Here is a 22630-nt window from a genome sequence, read left to right on the forward strand (position 1 = left end):
AATGAGAATGGTCCTCAAGGTACTATTAGCACAATCCAGGAATGTGAATAGAGGAACTGAATTCAAACACCCGTGAAATCACTCGATTGAAATCCAATGATGCAAACTCATCATCAAGTGCGAAGAACTTGTCATTAGGGCAGGCAAGCTCTAAGGTACTGGAAGGGAGTCTCTCGATGAACTTCCTGGATAATGAGTTTAAGTCGATAGGAAGCAACCTTGTCGAAGGAGGGCCATAATGTATCCCACATCATCGAAGCGAGACAAAAGGATGCAAAATGATTTTGGATGATACAGAGAATCAGAGGTAAATGTAACTATAGAAGGACAACTCCTGAACATATCGGCGACACGACTGGAAGTTCGGCAGCTATTGAATCCATATGATCGGTGGTCACAATGATGTGGAAGAGATCAAATGGAATTAAAAAATGAATAGCCCAACCCAGGAAGGTCAACGGTACAAAGGAGGATATCCTAACCCGACAAAAAGTAGAATGTGTCATGTTTAAGAGTGAGTTACCGACACAACTGATTATATTTCCAAATTTTCCCCCATGATTTCTAGAAGGTACCCCAATTATATTTTAATCGCAAGCTTGAAGGGGATAACATATGCTTGCACTGTAAGTTCATCCTTCAGACGAATCCAACCTAGTAAGTTTACGAGCCCTAAGAATGAGAAGCTCATGTTTGCCATGACAATAAATCCAATGTCGTTTGATATTTTAACGAGTCCTACAAAGGTGTAACTCAGTATCTTTTCCATGTATAAAGAGTTTGAAAAAGACATGCAAAAGAAAACTCCACATGGTCCCTTTTCGTATGTTTGTATCTCTCAAACCAAAAAGGTAGAAAACAATAAATGAGAGAACTGCTTGACCATATCAGTCAAGGAGTACCTTTTTCATAGATAGTGCGTCCCAACCCGAAAAATGGGTAAACTTATACTGGGCACATGACATTTCACATATCTTAATGAGGTCGAAACGACAACGGCTCGACAATCTTTTCGCTTTTAAAGGGTCAAAAAACAGCTTGAAAGAGGACCCCCCATTTTATTCTCTTTTATGAGTCAAAAGGGGAAAATACTCAGCAATATTTTCATATAAGTTTAATGAGTCGAGAAAAGAGCTAAAACCTGACTCATCAGCATCGTTGAACATCCATCACCTGTCGCTGCGCAAAAAGGAAAAGTGCATTATCTAATTATTAAGCCAAAATAGGTTAAAATATATACAAAAACCTAACATTTTCATGAAAAATGAATAAAGAGGAGAAAAGTAAACATATTTTTACCATTTACCATTTTACCTTGCTGTGAATACTTTTACTCACTTTCGCCATAATTGTTGTAGAGCAGATTGTGGGAGATCTGGGAGGTCATTCACCGAGCCGCCAGTTACAGGTAAGAGCCAAGGCCTTGAGCTTCATTTTCATGTATTTTACTCGTTTTTTAACCAATTTTAGGTTTTTTGAGGAAGGTTTTATCAAAAAAAATTCGCCCTCAGTTGGCTCGAATTCCGGGCACGGAATCATCCAGGCTAAGGGTAATTAGCACGACCAATTATGTTGTTGGCACAACTATTTTTAAAACAGATGCCTTCATACCATGAATAGGGAAAAACACTATTTCCCCACAAAACCACCATTAAAACTTGAAATTTATGGGTCAAGCATGATCGTTGACTCAAATCTCTAGCTTTTGCAAGAAGAATCATTGAACATTGTAGACTGGAAAGAACGAGATCATGAAGATGTAGACACCCAGGCATTGAATCATCCAAATTTCCTGAAAGCCTTCAGGGCTTGTGGGCTCCTCAAATTCTTTCTCATGCTAGGGATGTGGGCCCACCTTGAGTTGCTTCGGTACATGATTAGTCTCTTCTACATAAATCGAGAAATATTCGTCATCATTGACAAGGAGATGGAGTTAGAAACTTCAGATATATATTTCATCACAGGACTGTCTCGAAGAGGGGAACTAGTCAACTTATATGGGTCACGACCGATTGGGGCAAGCATATCCATGTTGCTCACTGAATAGTGCCCTAAGGCCCTCAAATCCAAGAGTGGGAAGATTGAGATTTCCATTGTTCAGGATCTGAGACTGAGAGTGCTTCTGTTGACTATCAATAGAGTGGCAGGGTCCCAGGTAGTGCACGATACAAACAAGTCGAAGTTCCTACGATCTTCAACTAGACAGAGGTCATCAAGATCAACATAAAGCACCAGCTAACCAAAGCTAAGGCATGGAAACTAAAGAAATCTTGCTTTGGATCTATACTAGTGACCTATTTCTTGGAACGGGTACCACTATTCCAGTCCCAGTTGACTGAGGTAGATCCTTCAATGCTACACGACCTACAGGTGGCCCACAAGAGTTGTTTGATGCCCAAAATCACTAGGGGCTAGCACATGTCATATAGACCTGCATTCTTTTCATGGCTACGATGACAGAATATCGTCATGGAGGACTAGCTAGATAATGGCACCAACTTTCATGGAGATCGAGACATGTTGCTACCAGACGGAGAGGATTTTAATGATGAAGGTAAAAAATCAATTTTCAATTTTGAGATTTTTTAATTATTTTCTGGTATATATGTGTTTATAAAATTTCACTTTGTTAATATAGACTTTGGACCAGAATGCCCTACTAGGATGTCCACAATATCTAGGCATGATGCGTACACAATTGATGTTGTCACTCCTTATCAGGAGGGGAGTGACAACGAGGAGGAGATCACAAGGAACATTGAGGGGTTGACTCGTGGCATCCTACAGTATGCTCGGGTGGGAGACATTCCTTGCCAGTACCAAAGACACATGGTGGGAGCACTGGATTGGATCTGCTGATTACTGACTCGTGTTGCACGAGCTGTATCATGCTACCATGATCACCATGCTGATTAGTTCCTAGGTCAAACACTTACATTTTTTGAGGCCTGCGTGCCACAGATATATGAGGCCTGCGAGCTACCGATGTTATTTTGGACACACATATTATTTTTTAGGTTTTCACATATCAAACATTATCACTGTATATACACATGGTGTATTTTCTTACTTACTATAGTAGAAATGGTTCATTTTATCTTCTCACATGTTTTGTAAATGTCTATCCAGCACATAATTAGCTAATGCATCTGTCGATGTATTCATACGCCTAGGAATATGATGATATGTAATGTAATCAAAATGTCTTTCCAGTAGATGGATATGGAGATACATTCTCAATATTTGAGGGTTTCTGATGGAATATTACCCATTGAGTTGAAGGATGACAAGCTGTGAATCCAGGTTGACAACCAACTCTCGAAAGTCAAGAGCATTGGCTTCTGACAATAGTTCAATGACCGCACTGTATGCAGAAATGTTGTTAGTTGTAGAACCTAAACAGATACCTTGAAGGTCAATCAAATCACCGTTAAGGTCATAAATGGCCCATGTCGTGGATGATAGGTTCCGGGTACTATGGCAAGAACCATCAGCGAAACCGATGTGAGGAGTCGCAAACATCTGCAAATCAAGGAAAACATAGTAAACAGGAAATCTATTTGAAAAACAACACACCAAACCACACTACACAAAAATGAATGACACACTAATGTAGAAAAATAACCATGTAAGATGACCTAAGCATAGTACATCTTGAGAGAATCCATGCACGGACTCTGGTAAGCGATCAACACATAGGGACATCATAGTTTTACTGTTGCCATGACGAGTAAGCATCGACTCAGCAAAATAATGGAGTGGAACTCATATAAGGCATTGCCCCCATGCCCCCTAGGCGACGGAGGGTTACGATTCAGATGTCAACCACATTGCAATAATGGGAAATCGGTGAAAGCTCAGGGAGGGAGAAAAATCCTAAATCCATGAAGGGATAAAGGTGCCCACAGTTGAAATATCTTGATCATGTTAGGATAAATAGACACATTAGTAGGTAGTGAAGAAGAGAACTCTTCAAGTTTGGTAGACGTGGCTGTCGGGCAATGTAGGAACAAGGAACGAGGATGAGTATTGGTTGAAGGTGGTTCCTCGAGACACATGATTTCCATGATACCTTCATGATCAAGGAAGGTCTCGGCTAAGGGATCAAGGGATTCTAAGGCACCAAGCCACGGGGATTGAGGATAGGTATCGAGAGAGGTCCTTGAAACGGAAGAATCAAAGGATGCAGAACTCGAAGCTAAAACAATTTCCACATAATTGAGTTTGGCAGGACTAAGCAGCATAACCTCACTCTAGGTATCAACAAGATCTGGTGAAGGTATGACCCAAGGTTCACATTTGACTGAAAACATGTTGATAGAGGCAACATGAGGAGGTGGGAGAGGAAAAATTCTCATTAAGGTAGAATCTCTTAAAAGACATGCCCCCACATTCTCATAGGGAGCACCACAGTGCTTGATGTATGGAACATTGCCATCCGAGGAGGAAGAGTCAAAAAAAGACAACTAATCAACAGTGACAATCTTCCCTTGATGGGGAAAAAAATCACATGAAATAAGGAGGAGGCTCCAACATGCATAGCATGGGTCAAGCTTCGGCCGAGTAGAATATTGTAATTAAGATTGGAATCAATAATCTCTACTTCTACTTGCATTTTCTTGCATTCAAGAGTGATGGAGAGGTTAGGTATGACACCGAAGGGTCGCGAATCGCACCCATCGAAAGCTTCCAAAGTGTTTAGAGATTGGTTCAAAGTAGGACAACCAATGGCCTTCTAGCATGTGATTTACATGATGCAGGTGGAAGCACCTTCATCAATGACAGCCCTATGGATTGTATTGTCATTGATGATTACCTGAATAAGAAAGGAAATCTGATGAGGGAGACGCAGAACATGTTTCTCTAGTTCAAAATGTATCAAATTGGAATCGGTGGGATCGATACCCCCAATAACTGACAACAAATATTTCCACGAAGGATGACGTGGCAGCTGACGTGTGGGATGACGTGGTGGATGACACGGTGGCGGGGTGGTGATGTCAGCAGATGACATGGCACTTGCGCAAAGCAGTGGCGAGCGACATGGACGCAACGTCATCATGTGACATAGGGATGACGTCAGGGGGTAGGCGGCGGGCGGTAAGCGGTTTTCACACCGCCTTTGGCCCACGGTGGTTTTGCAGGACGGGGCTCCGATCACGCCGGGAAGCCGACACGTGGCAGGGGTGTGGCAGCAATACCGCCAATCCCCCGCACGCTAACTCTCGGAAGATTAGGGGCTCCGATATTGCCACCAATCGTTGGATCTGTGGCGCGGGATCGGACGGTGGATGGGTAATGCAAGTAGCGGGGGTTCAGAACATAGGGACCCGCACCTTATTTTATCATCTAATAATATTTGCGAGGTTTTAAACTTTGGGTTATGGGTTTTTGTGTGTGGTTTATACAGGCGGGTATGGTTATTAGTTTAACCAAATGTCAAACTAACCCCAAATACAGACATGCGTGCGTGGATTTTAACATATGGTTTAGGTGGGAGGGTTTAGCACGGTTATTAATTTAACCAGATGTTAAATTAACCCCTAATGTGTTTTGAACGTGGAAAGGTTATTATTAAGGTCCCAAATGGACCAATAATCCCCAAACTTGTGTTATATGGCTATAGTTGCCAAGGGAAAGGATATTTAGGTATTTTTTAGTTTTTTTTATAGTTTTTCATAAAATAGGGATGGGGAATGATAAAGGAGCTAAATAATAGAGTTAGTTTCAATATGATTTTATGGATAGGAAACGGTAAGTTGATAAGGTAATAACTTAGGTTTTAAGGGAAATGAAAAAAAGGTAAGATCTTTTACACAAGAAATGTGGCTTCTTTTCACTAAGTAAACTTAGAGTTCAACTTAGCATTTCTCATAAAATGAAGTGAAATAGGACTATTGGGCAAATCCCAAGGTCCTTGAGGGGATGTTAGCAAATTATTTCTGGGGAAATGATAGGGGACATAATTCATGCTTCCACTGTCCTGCAGTCACTTGGCCATGGCATTTGTGTCATTGATGAGATGAGTCTTTCTTGATAAGATAAAAATGATCACAAACTTACTTTTGCAACCTCAAACTGCCTACCCAGCCTAAAAACACCTACCATTTTTTCTTCCTTTTGATTGGGTGCATTTGGACTAGCAAACCCTAATTTTTCTCTTTTCTTTTGAATGCCATCCTATCTAAATCTACCCTTATCTCTTCCAAGGGCCCAGATTAAGCAGTTGGGCTCCTATGTTTCTATACCTGTTTACTCATCTTCCAATCTTGAACTGTTTGGACAGATCTTTATTCTCTATTCTAAAGACAAATAAATTCAAATATGATCTAGCCAGGTTTGGACTGTCTGGCTATTCATCAACTGTATGCAGAATCAACCACCTGTACACAATGAAGTTCTGCAATAATGGAATAGTAGTGGCATTTAAATTAGCACACTTTCTTGGTCTTTTGGTTTGGGGTTCATTTTCATCATTTTTTCTGACCAATTTACTCTTTTTTCCCTTTTATTTTTCTTTTAGGGCATACCCTCTTTTCATTTTTTAATTTTCTTGATTTGTTTACAAAATATGGAACCTTTGCAGCATGAAAGGATGAACATATTTGGCTCTTCTATAGTCAATCATGAAAAATGAAACCTCTTGGTATAGGAACCTAACAATGGGCTCCACTTGGGGATGGCTTTTCCTGGTGAAAATCCAAGAACAACAGGTCAGATGGCCTTATTTTCAACTCTTGTTGTAATCTGAAATTCCTCCTTTGTTGCGCACTAAATGGTGCTTCTGCAGAATTTGAGTGTTTCTCATGAATTCATTCACTTAGTTGAAGCTCTGTTTGGCTTACTCTATCTGAACATTTGGCATCATTTTTATAGTTCCCAAGTCTCCTTCCAAATTCTTGTGATATACTCAAAGTGCCATACCATTAGGTGCCACAATTCCTCACCTCTCCTCAAAAGTTGTTGCATGTTATTCCCTATAATATTGTTGTACTAAATTTGCAGAAATAAAACACTATTATGTACAAACTACAGTGCTGTCTTTTTCAACAAACAGGGTCAAAGTAATGTTTCAGCATTCGACCATTTACTAGTCCATCATCTGCCTCTGTTCCATCCGAGCTTTTCAGAAAATAGGTGTTGTTTCCTTGTACAGTTTGAATAACAAATGGTCCTTTCCAAAGAAAATCAAATTTTCCATGTTTCCCTTTATCCACTCTTCTAGAATCCCACTTTAGAACTTTATCCCACTTTAGAACTTTATCCCACTTTAGAACTTTAGAACTTCGTCTGCTTTGGTTCTTTTATCAAACATCCTTTTCAGTTTTTCTTGTAAAACCTGACTTCTCTGATATACTTCCTCTCTAGTCTGTTACAATTGAATAGTTTGATTGATCCTTCTTTGAATATCATTAGGTTCTTGTTGTATTTCTTGTAGCAACTTTATCACTGAGATTCCCAAAGATGAAGGGAATCTTGCCTCCATTCCATAAAACAATTCATATGGGCTTGTTCCAATAGATCTTTTGGTGGTCAATCTGTCTGCCCATAGTGCATTTACTAGTCTTTTATGCCAATTTTTCTTGTTCTCCTCCAAGAATTTCTTAATAATGTTGATTAAGCTTTTGTTGGATGACTGAGCTAGACCATTAGCTTGAGGGTAATAGGCTGTGGAGTGGCCCAAGGTAATGTGGTACTTATGACAAAAAGTGATCATTCTTTTGGATTTAAAGGTAGCAGCATTGTCAGTAATAATCTTCTCCGGACAGCCAAATCTAGACAAGATGTTGGTTTCTAAGAATTGCATGATGATTGAGTCATTGGCTTGCCTGCAAGGGGCAGCTTCTATCCACTTGGTAAAATAGTCTGTGGCAGTCAAAATCCACTTATGCTGGCCAGAGGATGAAGGGTGGATTTCCCCTATGAAGTCTAAACCCCATTGTTGAAATGGCCTTTCAGTTGAAATGGGTTTGAGGGAAAAAGGGAGCAGCTTTTTCTTGCCGTCAAAGATCTGGCATTTATGGCAAGAAACTACACATTTTTTCACATCAACAAACAGGGAGGGCCAATAAAAACCAGCTCTTAGAATTTTATCAGTTGTTGACTTCCAATACAAGTGTCCTCCACAGTCTCTTGCATGAAACTCCTTGAGTATTTTGTTAGTTTCATCCAATTTTAGGCAATTTAGCAAAATACCTTCATGGTTTTTCCAAATCATCACATTATCTATGATACAAAACTTTGAAGCTTTCATTTTCAAGAATCTCTTTTTAGTCCTGGATAACCCTGGAGGAGCTTGCAGGTTTAACAATACAAAACATATGTCAGCATATCAAGGTGATTGTAGAAAGGCTTGATTGATTTGTGGAGTCGTCATCTCCTGTTCGTTATCCAGTTCATTGATGTCAGGGGCTTGAAAATTGGTTTTAGTCATCAGCTTGGCTAATCCCTATCCTTTTATGAGTTTTGTAGGCTTGATTTCAATGTCATACTCTAAAACGTTAGCTATCTGTTTGCCCCTTTTACCTTCAATTCCTTCTTGAGTTAGGATGTATTTGACCACGGCATTAAGGACATAAGCTATCACATGTGAGTACAAGATATAAACTCTGAAATCCTTGATGGCTTTTACAAGGGCATAAGCTTGTTTTTCCATGATCTGATATTTGAGTGGAGAATCTCTAAGGGCTTTGCTGAAAAAAGCAATGGGCTTCTCACACCCTTGGTCATCTTTCTGCAATAGGACAACAGCAATAGTATGCTCAGATGCAAAGGAAAAGATCATGAAATCTCTATCAAACTTGGGGCTGGTGAGGACTGGTGTTTTTGTTAAAGTTGTTTTGATGTCCTCAAAGGCCTCTTTAGCTTCCATTGTCCATTTGAATTTAGAATCTTTCTTCAACATATTATTCAACAGTCTTATTAGCTTGGCCAAATTAGGAATGAATCTCCTTAGGAAATTGATCTTTCCTAAAAAAGCTTGCAGTTCTTTGATGTTTGTTGGATGAGGCACTTGGAGAATAGCTTGTATTTTGTCCTGGTCAATTCTAATGCCATCTTTTGAAATTATGTGGCCTAAGAGTTTGCCTTGTTCTAGGCCAAACAATGATTTCTTTGGGTTCAATCATATGCCATATTTTCTGCAAATTAGGAACACTTGTCTTAAATGCTCTAAATGTTATTGGTCTGATTTTGAAAAAGCAGTGAGATCATCAAGGTATATGAATAAGAAATCATGGATCTCTTTGACAAAGGCTATGTCCATTGCCCTTTGAAATGTGGCCGCTGCATTTTTGAGTCCAAAAGGCATTTTCACACATTTCAAGGTTCCCCAAGGTGTTGTAAAGGCAGTTTTGTCTTGATCATCCGGGTGGACTAGGATCTAATTGAATCCTGAGAATCCATCTAGCAATGAGATCCTAGAAGCCCCCACTACCCTTTGTAGGATATGATCCATTTTTGGTAAGGGGTAGTGGTCTTTGAGAGAGACTTTATTCAAATTTCTTAAGTCAACACACAACCTTATCTCTCCCATTTTCTTTCTAGTAGGCACTAGATTTGAAATCCACTCTGAGAACCTGATTGGTGCAATTATTGCAACTTCATACATTCGTTTAACTTCCTTTTCAATTAGGGGAAGGAAGACAGGATTCACCCTTCTAAGCTTTTGTTTAAAATGTTTTTGATTCTCTTTCAAAGGTATAGTATGTTGAATGACAGAGGTATCATAGGACTTGAGGTCCTCGTAGCTCCATGCATAGACATCTTGGAACTCTTTAAACAACTCAATGTATTTCAGCTTTTGATCAGAAGGCAATGTTTTGGACAACTTTACCATTTTGGGATTTTCTGTGATTCCAATATTGTAGTCCTCAATTTCTGCATTCAGTGGTTGCATTTTTGGCTTTCTTGGAATATCATTTGAATCAAATATATCCTCCAAAGGAGTTAAGCCTGTGGGCAGAAAATTATCCTTTAGTTCAATTACTTCAGATTCTCCCTCAGCCATTTCATCAAGGTCTGTTTGCTTCAGTTCTTGTAAATTTTTGTCATCAAAGGTTGTTGTATGCAAAATCAGATTTGTTGTTTCAGCTGATATACTTTGCCCACATTTGTCTATTTGGTGTTGATCATCAATGGTGCTTGTATAAATGTTTATATTTGAGAATTCCTCTTTCAAAGTCAAGAAATTATTTATTTGTGTATCATTTTCAAACACCTGCCAATTTTTTACATTATCTGGGACAGCAGCTCTGTGTTTGATTTCAATGGTGAAGTGGTGGTTGGGCTCAAATGGTAGCTTGCAAGTGCTGGAAAAAGTTGCCAAGCTATGTGCATGTAAATTGTGCTTTCTCGGAATTTTGATGAGTTGAGATTCTGAGAAGGTGTTAAGTATTTTAATGGATGCCCCTCTGTAAGCTCTCAACCTAAGATCATTTGTAACAAAATTTCCCTTCATTTGTTGGATAATCAAATCTGAATCCCCTAGAATTGAAATCTTGGTTGCCCCTAGACTTCTAATAAGTTTGAGTCCTAACAAAAGGGCTTCATACTCGGACATATTGTTTGTACATCTGAAATTTAACCTATATGCATGACCTTCAGTATGGTAATTTTGCATGTTGTGTGTCCAAACCCCTGCCCCTGCTCCTAATTTGTTCACTGAGCCATCAAACACTAAGTACCATAATATTTCTTGGTTATGACTAGCCTTAAGAGTTTTGGAAGCTTGTCCAGTGGGTAGATTTGGCTCTTGTAACTCATATGATATGTCATTTTCCTTTGATGCATCAATCACATCAAGATTTTTTTGATCTTGGGCACTAGATTGTTCATTTATGCTTTCTGTTTGTGTTGTTTTTAGGAGTTTGACATCAGTTTTGGGACACATCTCAGCATTATATAAAATGAACGAATCCATGTCGGAATGAATCGAATAGATGGGGAAGTTTTGGGGTTTCTCTTGACTGATAACCACATATTTCATTAATTTTTCCTGGTATAATCTCTTTGGCTGGCCAAAGACTGAAATAATGGCATAGGACATGTCTAGCTACAAAGATTCTTAGAGTTTTTCACCCCAAGATCTGGACAAAAGCATACCATACTTAGGTGGAATATCAACTACCACCACATCCATCAAGATTGTTTTGGCTGGATATTGGACTAAGGATACACAAAGATCATTAATTAGGCCTAGACGCCTGACCTGGCTGGAATCATATGAGAACAAGTCTTTGTATGGCCTTGTAATATCTAGGTCTAATCTTTCCATCACAGATTTAGGCATTCGGTTATGGGAAGCTCCTGAATCAAACATTGCATTATGCAACACTTTGTCATGAATGTTTAAGCTCACATAGAATGGAGGAACCCCTCCATCCACTGTTTTTCCATTGACTTCAGGACCAAAAATCAGTTCTGGTTGGTCATCTAAAACATTGACTACATCCCTATTCTCTGGTATTTTGAGTGACCTGTTGATTTGTTCCCTATACACTTCATGTTTAGCCAATTCAGACAGAGGAATAGCTATTTTCAGCATGCCTATTTCTGTTTCTAAGTTAAAAGGCTTTTCCATTTGAATTTTTGTATTGTGGACAACAAACGTTTCCTTCTCAGCTGAATTTTCACCGACCTTCTCTTGATCATGAATGTTGTTCCAAACTAAATCTATTTTGAAATTATTTTCAAGAGGGCTGGTTACATTTTCTTTTGGAGGAGAGGGTGTGTGTGGCTGCTTTTTTTAGGGCTGTAACTCTAGTATGTCCTCAACAGTGGCTTCCTTCGGGTTGGGATCCATTCTAGCAGCGAGTTCTATCAGGACAGCTTTATCCTCTGTTTTCTTTGGCTACTTGGTATCCTTCAGCTTGGTAGGTTCAGGCACATCTATGGTTCTACTTCTTAATTTGTACTGTTTATGAACCTCATAGACCGCTGCATCATAACCTTCTCTGAAATAAAATGAATCTGGGGATTTGGTTCGAAATTGATTAAAATTATGAGCTTCATGGTCATCTTGGGTTAGGAAGATTTGTTGCTCGCTGTGTAACCCCATTAGATTGATTTGGGTGTCCTCTGTTGGTTCACTAGATGTTGAGGCTTCGGCATAGTTCTCTTGAAATGGAGGTTTGATGTTCTCGTTAGGGCCAGCCCTTCTAGCATTTGGATTTTGATTTTTTCTAATGTTTGGGTTTCTTGCGGTCTTACTTGGTTGACCTTCCCAAGATGATTTCCTTTCAATAGTTTCCACTCTATCTCCAAGTCTGTCCATACCTTTGATGATTGCATCCAGTTTTTGTTCAAATGTTGAAGGTTCTTCTTTGAAGGTTATTCTTCTTTCAGCTCTTGCCCGATTTCGTTTAGCAATCAGGTTTGCCTCCACACTAACAGCTATATTCTACATGTCTGCTAAGTTTGGAGGGGCTCTTTCCCTCAGTTGATATGCCATGTCAAAATCAAATCCATCAGGGAATTTGATCAAGGCCAGATCAGGTGGGGGTCTAAGGTTATGAGGAATAGCATTATAGACATTGTTGAACGTAGCACAATAGTCTTGGACGGTTTCTTGTGGGCCTCTTTTCAAATTGTCATATTTTGTTAAGATGTGTAAAGGGTCTTTCTTATTTTCCCATCTGTTTAAAAAACATTGATAAAGAGCTTTTGAATTGGCTATAGAATTTACAGCAAGTGCTCTAAACCAAATCCTTACATCACCAGTTAGACTTTGGATAAAGATCTTCATTCTGACATCATCATCATCAATTTCATAACTCTCAAAATAATCTTGCATTTTCTTAGTGTGTTGCTGGGCTATATAGGAGCCAATACCATCAAAATATGTGATTTTGCTCTGGTAATCCTGAGGCATATCCCCTAGATTTCTAGGTAACTATAGAGGAGCATAACGGTTTGCCATATTTACAGGGATAAATGGGACAACAGGAAGAAATAAGACCGCTGGAACAGCAAGGACAGGAGTGGAAATATGTGTAGTGGATGGGGGAGTGGAGAGGATAATTTGAGGTGTAGATGAGGAACTAGGAGAGGCTGTAGAAAGGACTGCTGCTCTCCCAGGGGTGAGCTCAGATTTAGTAGGGTTTTGCTGAAGTATATCAAGGTCTAAATCAACAGATTTTTCTAGTTTTTCTTGTTTTCTAAGGGTCTTAGAGATCAAGTTAGGATTTTCAAAACTAGCTAGAGGATCTGGGTCAGGATTTGACCTGGTGTAGCGAGTTTTCTTATTTGGAGCCAGCTTCTAAATTTGTTTTTTGGTATTTCCTAGAAATGTTTGAAGATCATAGTCTTTGACAATATTCTGCAGGAAATTCTGTGAAATATAGGAGGCCTTGGGATTTCCTTTGAATATGATGAAGCAAGGAAACTGGTCAAATCTCCATGAAAGCTGTTTTAAAGCCTGAAGCTAGACTGGAGATTGACTGAAGCAGCTTTTATTTACTCCTATAAATGCACAGCAAAAACAGTTTCAAAGGCTACCTAGCTAACTTCAGGCTTCATTTGTAGCTTTAGAAAATAGACATCAGTAACAAACAGTCATTCAGTTCCCCAGCAGAGTCGCCAATGATGTTATCATTTAGGTTGTTCCCTACCTCGAAAAGGGAATACGGCCGAGGTAACCACTAACCAGTCTTTTAGCTGTAGATTCTAGTAAACCTGCAACCAGAGAGGGCTCTCTCTTTGTAATTTAGCTTTGTTTTGAAGTGTTTTATGCTAGTTATGATGCACAGAGTTTGATTTTTTAAATGTTTTGGATGGTGATCTCAAATAGAGCTGGGATGCAAGTTTGAGATAGTCTATACCATTGGGAAAATGGGGTCAATGAAGATGAACTGCTGAGAGCGTTTTCTTTGATAAAGGGCAATTGATATAGGCAAGAAAATCAGTCTTGGAACAATTTTGAGATCTGGAAGTTAATGGGATGTAAGCCAGCGGATGAAGGGCAATGAAGAATCCTTCATCATGCTGGCAGAGGGAAGGGACATGAATATTATCAAGGAGCAGTGAAGAATTCCAAGGTAATGTTCAATGTGAAAGAATCACTGGAAACATGAGCAACTAAGAATTCCTGTTTATGACTAATTTTGAAGAAAACATAATTAATACCAGAGATTGAACACAGAGTGTATTTAAACAAATTCCGAGCTATTCGTTTTCTCTGCTACTAAGATTATGAAACATATACGAAATTTGCAAACACAGAAGACACAAAACACAGTTTAGAACAACTTATTGATCCATAGAAAGACACAGGAATTCTATAGCAGGTCCCAGAATCATCAATTCCACTTTTAGACGGTCCAACAACAATGAAATTCAATAGCCTTTGTATTAGGGAGTCTCAAAATTATAGTGCACTCTAGAGAGAAAATCACCAACCCCAAATACATCTTATGGGGAGGTATTTATACAAAAAGGAGACACAAAATATCTTGTAGATAAGTTCTCATGCAATAACTTCCTTCACCAACTCTTCAGAAGAAGTAAATGAGAGAAATAAATGCCACAGTAAATGTTGGTGTGCTGGCTGTCTAATTTGTCAGAGATATTTGACTTTTTGGACTGAGTGAGTCGGCTGGTGGCTGCGTCTTTACTCTGCTTTTCTTGCGTTTTCTGCCTTGATGTCTTGTTGTGTTGCTATCCTGGCCTTGTCATCAGTGCTTGGATTTTCATTAATGAGCTGCAATCACAATTTGACTTCTTCTTTTTGCACTTTTCACTTTTTGATAGGTGGCCCGTGCCTTTGAATTTGCTGACCTATAGCTGACCAAAAAAGAGCAAAAATAAACAAAATCACCTTGGTAAGATTTCCATCATTCTTTTCCAACAGTCTTCTGTAGGCAACTGATGTCTTTGTATTTTTATCAGTGTTTCATCAGCTTCAGTATATCTATAAAAGCTGGGCTAAACCTCAAAAAGGTTATTTATCTCATGTTCAATGTAGAACAGATTTTCTAATTTATCATAAAGACTCTGTACAGAGGGAGGCCATGTTTCTTCTGAGGTGCTTGAGGATGTTGTAATTTGGTTGGAGACATAATTATTTACCCTGTTGGCATACTGTTCATGTGTTAGCAGTCTTCCACAACTGGTTAACATGCTGGGTAATCCTTTGCTTTGCAATGTTGAAAACTTTAGTTTGAAGGCATTTATTTCTGCCTACATTTCTTGGCACTTCCTTTCTAAAGTCTGTACAAAATTTCTCAGGGTCAGCACCTTTTTTACTATCAAAATGGTATCTGTCCTGTTCCTGATATCTAGAGCTGCCAGCTGCTCTTTGGTATGAGTGTTCAAAAATTGGATCATTCTATTGGCTTGCTCAGGCATATTTCCCAATGATGCTCTGGCCTTTTGAGTCTCAAATTGAGCTAAGCCTATCAATTCTATTTGCTCGTGTATGGTCTGAATTGATTGCCATTGGTCAGTGATAGATTGGCCAATTTTGGCCCACAAGATTTTCTTGATTTCAGCTAGAGTTTTATCTATAGTAAGCTCTTTTTCTAAGGACTTTATTTTATTGTCCAAGGCCTTTATTTCCCTTGTTTTCTCGGCCATTGTTACCTTGGACTTTTCATAGCTTACTTCAAGCCTGACCAACTTTTCTTTGGCCTCTTTCATCTCTGTCATTTGAACTTCTAGCTCTTTGACTGCTTTCATCATTTCTTCCATACTCATGCTAGATCCTGGTGCTGTTGTTGTTGCTGCTGCCGAAACATATGTAGTTGATGTACCTGTTATTGATGCTGGAATGATAGGAGGAATTGCTGCTACTGTTGTAGGAAGGGCAGTGGGCACTGTTGGAGCTGTTACAGGTGGCTGGGAGGTCGACTCTCCCTACTTGCCTTGCAATGCTTTCTCTAGTTCTTGCTCCATTTGAATTATTCTTTGCTTCATCCTCATCAACAAATCCATTGTATCTCCTTCTGCCTTCTCTTCCACAAGTTTTGTAGTTTGTGGGTGCATGGTTGCAGGCAGCCTTAGCTGCTTTCTAAGTGCAACAATATCTTCTTCCTTTTTTCTTATGAGGGCTTTGATGCCCTTGGCATCCTTAGGATCATGCCCTAGTTCCATAATAATTTCCTCCAATGTTTTTATTCTGTTGTCTTTGGCCGAGGAAGACATTCTCTCCAAATCTAATTGAGTAGATGTATTTCTCAATGATTCCTTCAATTGGTGGGCCAGCATTGTCTTGTCTACTAGAGTAGCATAGGCCATTTCACCTGTTTGCTTGTGTAGCTCAATTTGGTCCATCGGGTGTATGTCCTTGGCGAGGACCTCTGAGTTTGTCTTTATGTAGTCTGCAGTTGTCTGTGGCTGTGGTACCATAGGCTTGAAATGACTTAAGATCATTTTCTCCTCTTTAATGCCATACGTTGCCATTAATCTCTGTTGTTTGGAGGGTGTTGTCTTGAGAAATTTATCATAGAGCTATATTCCCAATAACTCATTTTGGGCCTTGATTTCGATGAAAGTTCCTTAATACCAGATGGTTGTGCAAATTGATGCCTTGAGGAGGATACCTCCATACCATGGTGCCTCTCTGTTTCTTGTCTATGAGAGCTGATGGATATTTGCTAGCTGGTTTCCCTATCCCTCGTTGGGCTCTCTATGCCTTCTTCACTAGCTTCCTCTTCACTTTGAGGATCTACTCTCTGCCTTTTGGCCTCTGACTGCTGTGTTGACCCACTAGCAGGTGTGGTTTCTTCCCTATCCCATTTCTTGCCTCTTTCCTCATTGAGAGGAGTCTGTAAAGCTGGTACCTATGAAGCCTCTGTCTGCAGTGGAGGGGTTTGCCCTTGACTCTGTTCCTTTGAAGTAGTTGGTTTCTCTGTCATTGTTTCTTGTTCTGCATCAACTAGCTCCTTGCTTTTTTTTGTACCTACTGCTTGTGTAGTCTTTTCTTGGGCAGCTTGTGAAGTTGCAGAAGTTGATGCGCCTTCTCCAACTTGCTGTGGTAGTTTGAATGTGACCTGCTCAAAAGAATCCAAGTCAAGAGTCTTTTCCAAATCTTTCACATTTCGCTCCATTATTTCTTCTTGGGTGAATTATTCAACTACTGTCCCTTCCACCCACTCATCTTGGTTGGAAAATTGTTCAATCTGTGGGATTTTGCAATGTTCATAGGCTGATAGCCTATATTTTATTTTTCTGTCATTGATAAAGCCATTTGAGTCATAAGGTACCCACTAAAAACTTCTTTTTAACCTGAGTTTTTCCCCCAATATTTGATCAGCATCTTGCCATCCTTCTTTTCTGTTCATGACAAAGGGGCCTAGTTGGTCTTTGAATTTCAACTGAGCCTTTTTCTTAGTGCTATGAAAATGAGTTAAATCTGAGTTGATAAATTGCCTGTAATATTCCAAGGCAAACATTCTCATTAGCACATATCTTGGCAACCTGTAGGGACAGAGCTCACAACCATATATCCTGATGATAATGTGATTCTGGTAAAAGTACCAGTCACCTATTTTGTAGTTTTTGAGAGGTGCAATATTTTCTGCATGTCATAGGATAGCCTAGCAAGAGGAGTTCTCAATAGGAGAGAAGAGACTGAATAGACAAACAGGTCAATGAACTCACAGTAAGAGTAGGGAGATCTGCGAACTTCATGAAAGACTGAGGTCCCAAAAATCACAGACCTCTTTTCTCCTTTGGAGTCCAATCTTCTGATGGGGCATTGGAAACAGTCTGGCTGATAATATAGAAATAGATGATAGATGTAGGATGAGTATTTGAATACTCCCTCCCTATCCAGTTTGAGTAGTTGGTCATGTATCTTAATGGCAATGAATTTGGCATAATTGTATTTGACAGCAGGGGGCTGTCCTGGGCTAAATGCAGACAGCAATACCAGTATGGTCTCATCAATATGTTCACTTTTCTTGAAACCCGTAACATAAGATATCATATCAACTAGTAATTTATCCACTTCATTGAAATGTACATGGAGAAAAGGAGGTGGCCCTGTAGGCTGCCAGTCGGCTCTCATGAATACCTGGGAAATTCGGGCTATCTCTGAGCTGGAGAGTTTGGGACCTTCATCAAGCAGGAATTTCATAGAAAGAGGGACCAAAACTGAGTTTGCCTAAAGTTTAGCATTTGATTGATGGAGTCAGGAGTTATATGGAAGAGGATGCTCCCAGATGGAGACTTGACTGCCCTTTGAGTTGGCTCATAGTTTTCACAGTAGAGGCGAATTATCTCAGGGAAGATATTGACATAGGGAAGGAAGTATATAGGAAAATTTGATTCCTATATCCCATAAATATCATTGTTGTTTAGGTAACTGTTCCTCAGCTCACAGAATGTCTGCAGGTGGTTTCTGTCACCAACCAAGTCTTGAATTAAGTAGTCCCTATCAGCCAAAGGTAATGCTTCCAGTTCCTTGTGGGGTGCATTGAGAGGAGTAATGTTCAAGGCTGCTGGAGTCTCCATCTTTAAATTCTCTGTGTTTGTGATTTGGAATTTGGTTTTGTGAAACAACTGAACACTGAAAACCGCCTCTGAGGCTTTTGTCAGGGAATTTGCAGACCAAACTTTATACAAAAAACTGCTTTACTGGGTAAATTTCATAGGAAGGACAAAGTCTACACAGTTAAAATGGGAGGGTGGATGAAACAGAGGACCTGGTGCTCTTTTGCAGGAGATTTTGGCAAATTAAGTCAATGCATGGGTAGTTTTGGAGACTCTACCGGCAGAAATGGGCTCGAAGTGTGGTTTAATGGCCGATTTGCAGAGGAGGGAAAAGTTTGCAGGTTGTCTTTTGAATAATGGCTCACATAGTGAATTAAAAGGTGGTGATTCATAGGCAGGAGTGCATTTTACTTTGAATTCTAGTCCCTCAGTCGATTTCAAATGGAGAAATTTCAAAAAACAGGGTTTACGGGCGAACAATGGGTAAATACCTGTTTCAGAGCCGACTGGTACAAATTGCAGGTACAACACTGAGCTGGGGGGGCCGAGTTTGCAGGATGAACTCGTCTGGGTGGCAAATTGGAGTTCTGGAGGCGAATTGGTCGTAAGTTGCATGCACGGTCTCCGCAAGCGAACAAATAAAAATGAACGTAAAACCGTCGTTTTCACGACTTTTAACAAAATTTGGACATTTTAGCGCTTTTTGGTGCTTTTTTATGATGACGTCATCATGACATACTTTTGTCGTGTAGTGGGTATGGAGGATGACGTGGCAGCCAACGTGTGGGATGACATGGTGGATGACACAGTGGCGGGGTGGCGATGTCCACAGATGACATGGCACTGGCGCAGAGCAGTGGCGGGCGACGTGGATGCAACGTCATCATGTGACATAGGGATGACGTCAGGGGGTAGGCGGCGGGCGGTAAGCAGTTTTCCCCGCACCGCCTTTGGCCCATGTTGGTTTTGCATGAGGGGGCTCCGATCACGCCGGGAAGCCGATGCGTGGCAGGGTTACGATAGCAATACTGCCCATCCCCTGGGCGCTAACTCTCGGCAGATCAGGGGGTTCAAAACATAGGGACCCGCACCTTATTTTATCATTTAATAATATTTGTGGGGTTTTAAACTTTGGGTTATGGGCTTTTTTGTGTGGTTTATACGAGTGAGTATGGTTATTAGTTTAACCAAATTTCAAACTATCCCCAAAATACAGACATGCGTGCATGGATTTTAACATATTGTTTAGCTGGGAGGGTTTAGTGTGGTTATTAATTTAACCAGATGTTAAATTAACCCCTAATGTGTTTTGAACGCGGAAGGCTTATTATTAAGGTCCCAAATGGACCAATAATCCCCAAACTTGTGTTATATGGCTATAGTTGCCAAGGGAAAGGATATTTAGGTATTTTTTGGTTTTTTTTTTATAGTTTTTTGTAAAATAGGGATGGAGAATGGTAAAGGAGCTAAATAATAGAGTTAGTGTCAATATGATTTTATGGATAGGAAACGCTAAGTTGATAAGGTAATAACTTAGGTTTTAAGCGAAATGAAAAAATGTTAAGATATTTTACACAAGAAATGTGGCTTATTTTCACTAAGTAAACTAAGAGTTCAACTTAGCATTTCTCATAAAATGAAGTGAAATAGGACTATTGGGAAAATCCTAAGGTCCTTGAGGGGATGTTAGCAAATGATTTCTGGGGAAATGATACGGGAAATTAGTCATGCTTCCACTGTCCTATAGTCACTTTGCCATGGTATTTGTGTCATTGATGAGATGAGTCTTTCTCGATAAGACAAAAATGATCACAAGCTTACTTCTACAACCTCAAACTGCCTACCCAGCCTAAAAACACCTAGAATTTTTTCTTCGTTTTGATTGGATGCAATTGGACTAGAAAACCCTGATTTTCCTCCTTTATTTTGAATGTCCTCCTATCTAAATCTACCCTTATCTCCTCCAAGGGCCCAAATTAAGCAGTTGGGCTCCTTTGTTTCTCTACCTGTTTACTCATCTTCGAAGCTTGAATTGTTTGGACAGATCTTTATTCTCTATTCTAAAGACAAGTAAATTCAAATATGATCTAGCTAGGATTGGACTGTCTGGCTATTCATCAACTGTATGCAGAATCAACCACCTGTACACAATTAATTTATGCAAAAATGGAATAGTAGTGGCATTTAAATTAGCACACTTTCTTGGTCTTTTGGTTTGGGGTTCATTTTCATCATTTTTTCTGACCAATTTACTCTTTTTGCCCTTTGATTTTTCTTTTAGGGCATACCCTCTTTCATTTTTTAATTTTCTTGATTTCTTTACAAAATATGGAACCTTTGCAGCATGAAAGGATGAACATATTTGGCTCTTCTATAGTCAATCATGAAAAATGAAACCTATTGGTATAGGTACCTAACAGACTGTCACGTAGAAAGATCATCAGCTTCCAGGTACTTGAAGGGATATTGTTTTTCTCGCAATATGTTTGGCCAAAAATCCATTAACTGCTATAGAAGGAATATGAAACATGTAAGATATTATGAATGTAACAAGTTTGGACATATAGCAAAGGAATGCAGGAGAAAATTTCAGGCACCATACCAAAAGGAGAAAACATCATCACACTCGAAGATATGGAAGAAGGAGCAAATACAATAAGAAAGATGTGGCATAGCACAATGTACAAACATAACAAACTTAGGGGGAGCTGAAAGTGTGAAACTTTAGTGTTCTAAATCTCATACGCAAGTTTCACGAAGACAGGTCGTGTATATATGCGAGTTTGAAGTTGCACAGTTGTGTATATGTTGGTTTTAAACAATGTAAACTTTGAAACGGGAACTATAAACTCAAAACGGGAACTCTGGCCAAAAAACCCCAAAAAAACATCAAAAACAGTGCTCAAAACGAAAAGTGTGTATACTGGAACGATGTTTTTATTTTTTAGGCGTCAATTTTGAACATGTTTTAAAATTGGCAGTGACTACAAGATTTACTATGAAATTTTCGTGCAAAATATAGCTTCAAAATGAAACTGATGACACTGGAACAATGATTTTTTTTTTAGGGTCAATTTTCAGTATTTAAAAAAAATGCTAATAAAACCAAATTTCTATGTGTCAAACAAAGTTGTTTATGCGGGAAAAATCACACTAATGTTTTTGGTAGAATATCATTTTTCTTTCCTAAGTATAAATTTAACATGTTTTCAACCATAACATGCTAGATACAAAAAAAATTGAAAATTTTTCAACTATAAAATAAAAAAAACCATGACATTATGAACAAATTACATCACTAAATGCATTCAAAAGTCATTATTTGTATATTGAATAAAACATATTTTATATCTCTAATTTAATATTGCATTGTAGATATTTTAAACAATAAAATTTATCATAACTAAGACATATAATCCAAGAACATAAAAATGCCTCATAACTTCTCATTTAACACCATATGGAAAACATTAATTTTATTTGAAGATACGATGCATACATCAGTTATATAAACTGTCTTAAACAACTATTCAAAATCACTCATGTTTTCTGGCACACCATCAGAATTCACATCTTCAGATGAGTGATTGGATACTGACGAAGATGTTCCATATTCTTCTCTTTCATCAACTAGTGCCCCATCTGAGTCCACATGCATGCCCAACATTTCAGGTTTCAAAATTCTTCTAGATCTACGACTGGTTTCAGGTGACTCCCATGTCAACATTGTTCCTTCTGGTAACAACCTTTTCAGAATCTCTATCGTCTTGAAGCGAAGAGTTCCTCTCTTTGTTAAATTGAAGTCATAAACAAGTATGTCTACATCCTCCAATTTTAATATGTCTGTGCGGCGGCGATTTACATTTGTACCCTTTCTTTTTCTTTTTCCGCCATTTTTTTTGTCAACTACCATCTCTGGCTTATACACACCATTGAATGGGTGTGTATTTGTGGCATACCAATGTACTTCAACACTTGTAACATCCTCATTTTCTGTAAAGACCTTTATAACTTTAGCAACCCAAAATGGATAGCCATTGGGATCTCCATCTGCTAGCACTGCAATCATGCAACCCTCCTTAATATCCTGTACTGAACCCCTATAAAGGTCTTCCATGGCTTCACGTTGTGCACGAGATCTTCTGGAACCAATATACATCTCTCTTTCCTCTGCCTGTGAAGAATTAATAATACCTTG

Source organism: Pinus tabuliformis, chromosome X (genome assembly GCF_031772625.1).
Source record: "Pinus tabuliformis cultivar Carrire ecotype Pingquan chromosome X, CPIR1, whole genome shotgun sequence".
Lineage (NCBI taxonomy): Eukaryota > Viridiplantae > Streptophyta > Pinopsida > Pinales > Pinaceae > Pinus > Pinus tabuliformis.